This window comes from Pan paniscus, chromosome 19 (assembly GCF_029289425.2).
Source record: "Pan paniscus chromosome 19, NHGRI_mPanPan1-v2.0_pri, whole genome shotgun sequence".
Taxonomy (NCBI): Eukaryota; Metazoa; Chordata; class Mammalia; order Primates; family Hominidae; genus Pan; species Pan paniscus.
In genome coordinates this window covers 12368601-12374600 of record NC_073268.2, presented here as the reverse complement: position 1 = coordinate 12374600, position 6000 = coordinate 12368601, and positions in this window count along the sequence as shown.

The following is a 6000-nucleotide window of genomic DNA, read 5'->3' as shown; positions in this document are numbered from 1 at the left end:
ACAGAGTTTCACTCTTGTTGCCCAGGCTGGAGTGCAATGGCGCAATCTCAGCTTACTGCAACTTCTGCCTCCCGGGTTCAAGCGATTCTCCTGCCTCAGCCTCCCTAGTAGCTGGGATTACAGGCATGTGCCACCACGCCCGGCTAATTTTGTATTTTTAGTAGAGACGGGGTTTCTCCATGTGGGTCAGGCTGGTCTCAAACTCCTGACCTCAGGTGATCCGCCCACCTCGGCCTCCAAAAGTGCTGGGATTACAAGTGTGAACCACCGAGCCCGGCCATCATTTTGTATTTTTTGTAGAAATGGGGTTTCATTTTGTTGCCCAAGTGGTCTTGAACTCCTGGGCTCAAGAAATCTGCACACACAGGCTTCCCAAAGTGTTGGGATTACAGGCGTGAGCCACTGCACCTAGCCCCGTAAAAATTTCTTTTAAAGTGGCCGGGCGCGGTGGCTCACGCCTGTAATCCCAGCATTTTGGGAGGCCGAGGTAGGTGGCTCACCTGAGGTCGGGAGTTTGAGACCAGCCTGACCCACATGGAGAAACCGCATCTCTACTAAAAATACAAAATTAGCTGGACTTGGTAGCGCATGCCTGTAATCCCAGCTACTTGGGAAGGCTGAGGCAGGAGAATCGCTTGAACCTGGGAGGTGGAGGTTGCAGTGAGCCAAGATCGCGCCATTGCACTCCAGCCTGGGCAAGAGCAAAACTCTGTCTCAAAAAAAAAAAAAAATTCTTTTAAAGGGCAGCTGTATAATGTAAATTCTAAAAATGATATTAATACTATTAAATATGTCATTATTGCTTGCCATACTCTGGGTCCATTGTAAGGAACTATACCAGGTAACAGAAAACCCAACTCTATTGCAACAAAAAGGGAATTTATTGGTTCAAGCAATCAAAACATCCAGTAGGACTGAAGTAGGACTAACTGCAGGTGCAGTTTGGTCCAGAAGTTCAGGATGTCATCAGTGTTCTTGTTTCTCTGCCATTCTCTCTGCTGTTCCTTTTTTTGGCTTTGACTTCCTCCTTAAGTGGGATCTTCCTCCTGACAGTAGTATTAGCTGCAGCAGTTCCAGACCTTATGTCTTTACACCCTACCACCAGGAGGAAGAGAATCTCCTCACGTAGCTTTCCCTGAGTAGAGAGGAAGTTTCTTTCCCATTTACCCCAGAAAATTTCTCCTTGGTGCAGACTGGGTTCTATGTCTGTCCCTTACACGGATCACTGTGGCCAGAGGGTAGAACATGCTGTATGAGTCCGTTCTCACGCTGCTAATAAAGACATACCCGAGACTGGTACTTTATAGAGGAAAGAGGTTTAATTGACTCACAGTTTAGCATGGCTGGGGAGGCCTTAGGAAACTTACAATCATGGCGGAAGGGGAAGCAAACACGTCCTTCTTGACATGGGGGCATTCCAGCACAGGGAGGTGTTGTCAATTCCGTCTAAGCCACCAGGCTGGGAAATTAAGGGCAGTATTAGGAAGGAGGAAAGACAGAATGAATGATGGGGAGGCATCCAGCGAATATCCTCTCCAGGGAATCTGTCTAAACTCTGTGGCTCCGTACTCACTGCCCATAGCTGAGTAGCACATGCTTGACCTAGTATGTGACAGAGATAGTGAGTTAGTCCCAGTCTTCTGTTTTTATTATAGTAGTAGACTTTGTAGTCTGCTGCTAAAGGCACATGGCTGCTAAGCTAGAGACTATATTTTCGGCCAAGCCCGGTGGCTCACGCCTGTAATCCCAGCACTTCGGGAGGCTGAGGCGGGTGGATCACCTGAGGTCAGGAGTTTGAGACCAGCCTGGCCAACATGGTGAAACCTCGTCTCTACTAAAAATACAAAAATTAGCCAGGCGTGGTGTCTCACGTCTGTAATCCCAGCACTTTGGGGGGCCAAGGCAGGTGGATCACCTGAGGTTGGGAGTTTGAGGCCAGCCTGACCAATATGGAGAAACCCCATCTCTATGAAAATACAAAATTAGCCAGGCGTAGTGGCACATGCCTGTAATCCCAGCTGCTCCGGAGGCTGAGGCAGGAGAATCGCTTGAACCTGGGAGGCGGAGGTTGCAATGAACTGAGATCATGCCACTGCATGCACTCTAGCCTGGGCGACAGAGCGAGACCCCCTGTCAAAACAACAACAACAACAAAAAACCCTATTTTTTCTAACTTCTTTTGTAGCTGTGGCCATGCGTTGTCACATAGTTATGGCTTATGGGAAGGAGTGTAAATGATTTGATCAACTTTGTTTCTTTTTTGTGAGAATGCTGCTAGTTGATCTTACCTTACTGCAATGTTGGTTTTAAGGCATAATGCAGATGTTTTCTGTAAGTTCTATGAGATCCCCACAACAAAGTATTTAATTTATTTATAATTTCAGCTTTTATTTTAGATTTGGGGGTACATGTGCAGGTTTGTCATAAGGGTATATTGTGTGATGTTGAGGTTTAGGAACATGATTAATCCTGTCACCCAGGTACTGAGCATAGAACCCAGTAATTTTTTTGGTTTTTTGTTTTTTTGAGACAGCGTCTCACTTTGTCACCTAGGCTGGAGTGCAGTGGCACGATCTCGGCTCACTGCAACCTCGGCCTCCTGGGTTCAAGCGATTCTCCTGCCTCAGCCTCCCAAGTAGCTGAGATTACAGGCGCATGCCACCACACCTGACTAATTTTGGTATTTTTAGTAGAGATGGGGTTTCACCATGTTGACTAGGCTGGTCTCGAACTCCTGACCTCAGGTGATCCACCCGCCTCAGCCTCCCAAAGTGCTGGGATTACAGGCATGAGCCACTGCACCCGGCCAGAACCCAGTAGTTTTTTCAACCCTTTCCCCACTCTCTCCCTTCCCGTCTGGAGGCCCCAGTGTCGATTGTTTACATCCTTATGTCCATGTGCACCCAATGCTTAGCTCCCACTTGTAAGTGAGAACATGCAATATTTGGTTTTCAGTTCGTGTGTTAATTGGCTTAGAATAATGGCCTCCAGCTGTATCCATATTGCTGCAAAGGACATGATTTTGTTCTTTTTCAATGGCTGCAACAATCAACTTTGGTGGTAGACTTTAAGGAATGAGCTTCCCTTTCCTCATCCTGCTGGCTGGAATGTAGGCCAGGAGTTGAACCGTTTGGACTCTTTGGTGAGGACAACCCTTAGAGATGGTGGAACAACAATATCAGGATTCTGGGCTCCTGAACAACCTAGAAGAGCAGGAGTGCTGCTGTGGACCACCTGCCTCCTTACTATTTATTTATTTATTTATTTTGTGAGACGGAGTCTCGCTCTGTTGCCCAGGCTGGAGTGCAGTGGTGCGACCTTGGCTCACTGCAATCTCTGCCTCCTGGGTTCAAGCAATTCTCCTGCCTCAGCCTCCCAACTAGCTGGGATTGCAGGTGGGCACCACCACACCTGGCTAATTTGTGTATTTTTAGTAGAGACGGGGTTTCACCATGTTGGCCAGGCTGGTCTTGAACTCCTGACCTCAAATGACCCACTCCCCTCGGCCTCCCAAAAAGTGCTGGGATTCCAGGCGTGAAGCACCGGGCCCGGCAGCCTCGTTACTATTTTGTGAGCAAGAAATAAACTTCTACTCTATTTGAGACATTGGTAATTTCAGTCTTTGTTTAAAGCAGTGGAAGTTACCAGAAATTTGTAAACTGTACCACAAGCTGAGTGTCCAGGCCAATTAGATTTGCTTTCTCTTAGGATATAAACTGGGAAAAATGGAAAAATTTCCAGTGGTTTCTGGACTTTAAATTGGTTATGAGAATACTGTGAAATTGAGTCAGCGACGTTTATTTCTTTTCTTTTCTTTTTTTTTTTGAGACAGAGTCTCACTCCCAGGCTGGAGTGCAGTGGTGCAATCTGGGCTCACTGCAACCTCCACCTCCCGAATTCAAGTGATTCTCCTGCCTCAGCCTCCCAAGTAGCTGGGATTACAGGCGCACATCACCAAGCCCAGCTAATTTTTTGTATTTTTAGTAGAGATGGGGTTTCATCGTGTTGGTCAGGCTGGTCTTGAACTCCTGACCTCAGGTGATACACCCACCTCGGTCTCCCAAAGTGTTGTGATTACAGGTGTGAGCCACCTGTTTGGCCTATTTCTTAAATATTTAGCATATTTCAAATTTTTTTTTTTGGATACAGAATCTTACTCTGTCATGCAGGCTATAGTACAGCAGTGGTGTGATCTTGGCTCACTAAAACCTCAGCCTCCTGAGTAGTTGGGACTACAGCCATGTGTCACCACGCCTGGCTAATTTTTTGTATTTTTAGTAGAGATGGGGTTTCACCATGTTGGCCAGGCTGGTCTCGAACTTCTGGCCTCCAGTGATCTGCCCGCCTCGGCCTCCCAAAGTGCTGGGATTACAGGTGTGAGCCACTGCACCTGGCCAATCAATTCTAAGTCACGTGTTTTAGCACATTTTATTGTTCCCAAAATTAGGATATATTGTACAATCCATGGTGTCATACAACATGGTAGGTTTTGCCTACACTTGTGAGAACCCAGTCGTAGCTGTTCATATTGTTATCACTTCAGCTGAGTTGTGAACCCTACTGGTATTACACTTCTTGAGTTGAATTGCTGTTTATAATGTCTTCAAATAACACACAGTACCAATTACATTAGCACTGTCCCAAATTAAATACTGACATATAAATCTAACAAAATACGTATAAGATCTACATGAAGAAAACTACAAAACTCTGATGAAAGACATCGAAGAAGATATAAATAAATGGAGAGAGTCCATGTTCATATATAGGAACACTCAACATTGTCAAGATGTCAGTTCTTTCCAGCTTGATCTATATCTTCAACACAATCCCAATCAAAATGCCAGAAAGCCATTTCATGGATATTTACAAACTGATTCTAAAGTTTGTTTGGAGGGGCGAAAGACCCAGAATAGCCAACACAATATTGAAAGAGAGCAAAGTTGGAAGATTGACACGACCCAGCATCAAGACTTACTACAAAGCTCCAGTAGGGCTGGGCATGGTGGCTCATGCCTGTAATCCCAGTGCTTTGGGAGGATGAAGCGGGAGGATTGCTTGAGGGCAGGAGTTGCAAGTTACAGTGAGCTGTGATTGTGCCACTGCACTCCAACCTGGGTGACAGAGCAAGACCCTGTCTCTAACAAAAACAAACAAAAGGCCAGGTGTGGTGGCTCACACCTGTAATCCCAGCACTTTAGGAGGCTGAGGTGGGTAGATCCCTTGAGCCCAAGAGTTCAACACTAGCCTGGACAACATGGTGAAACCCTGTCTCTATTTAAAAAAAAAAAAAAAATAATAATAATAATAAACCAAAACCGCCGGGCGTGGTGGCTCACGCCTGTAATCCCAGCACTTTGGGAGGCTGAGGCTGGTGGATCACCTGAGGTCAGGAGTTCGAGACCAGCCTCAACATGGAGAAACCCAGACTCTACTAAAAATACAAAATTAGCCGGGCATGGTGGTGCATGCCTGTAATCCCAGCTACTTGGGAGGCTGGGGCAGGAGAATCGCTTGAACCTGGGAGGCGGAGGTTGTGGTGAGCCAAGATCTCGCCATTGCACTCCAGCCTGGGCAACAAGAGCGAAAGAAACTCCATCTTAAGGGAGAAAAAAAAAAAAAAAAGTAAAAGGCTACAAGTATATGACTTTCTGGAAAAAAAACAGAACTCTGAAGACAGTAAAAAGTCAGTGGCAGCCAGGGGTTGGTAGGGAGGGGAAGGAGGAATAAACACAGCACAGAGGATTTTAGGGCAGTGAAACTTCTTTGTATGATACTACATATATAATGGTGCGTCATTATATATTTGTCTAAACCCATGGAACGTGCAACACCACGAGCGAATCCTAATGTACACTATGCTATGGACTTTGGCTGATAATGACGTGTCAATGTAGTTCACTGATTGGAACAAATCTATCACTCTGGTGCCGGATGTTGATAGTGGGGGAGGTTGTGCATGTGTGGGGGTAGGAGTATAAGAAAACACTATACTTTCGG